The sequence below is a fragment of the Mixophyes fleayi genome, chromosome 1, assembly GCF_038048845.1.
Source record: "Mixophyes fleayi isolate aMixFle1 chromosome 1, aMixFle1.hap1, whole genome shotgun sequence".
Taxonomy (NCBI): domain Eukaryota; kingdom Metazoa; phylum Chordata; class Amphibia; order Anura; family Limnodynastidae; genus Mixophyes; species Mixophyes fleayi.
In genome coordinates this window covers 168677066-168677555 of record NC_134402.1, presented here as the reverse complement: position 1 = coordinate 168677555, position 490 = coordinate 168677066, and positions in this window count along the sequence as shown.

Genomic DNA, 490 nt, shown 5'->3' with positions numbered 1-490 from the left:
CGAATGTAGCATTCTATCCTGGGACAAGCGTGACTTCTGTTTGCAATACTGGAGGCTGCCATCTTGGGTGAGACATTTGCTAAACATCCTGCTGAGTCTGAACACCTCATCTCAACCACCAATTGGCTTTGGGGAAAAATGTATACCGTCATAATAACCAAAATAGTGCCTGTTTAACAGAACCTATGGAGGCAAAGGGCACCAGTGGCGCATGCAGGGGGGGGTCTGGGTCTCCAGAACCCCCCTCCGCTAAAAAGTGCCCTAAATATCGGCACTGTAGTATACAGCAGCCGCGGCACTGTCTAAGAAGCGGCCGCGCCGGTGCTGTATTGTATACAGCACCGCTGCGGACGCTTCTTTGACAGCGCCGCAGCTGCTGTATACTACAGTGCAGCCGAAACGGAGCTGCCGCGCATGCGCCCGCAGGTCTCTAGGAATTATTTTTTTTGGGGCGGAGGAAACCCCCCTGAAAAATCCTCCGTGCGCCCAT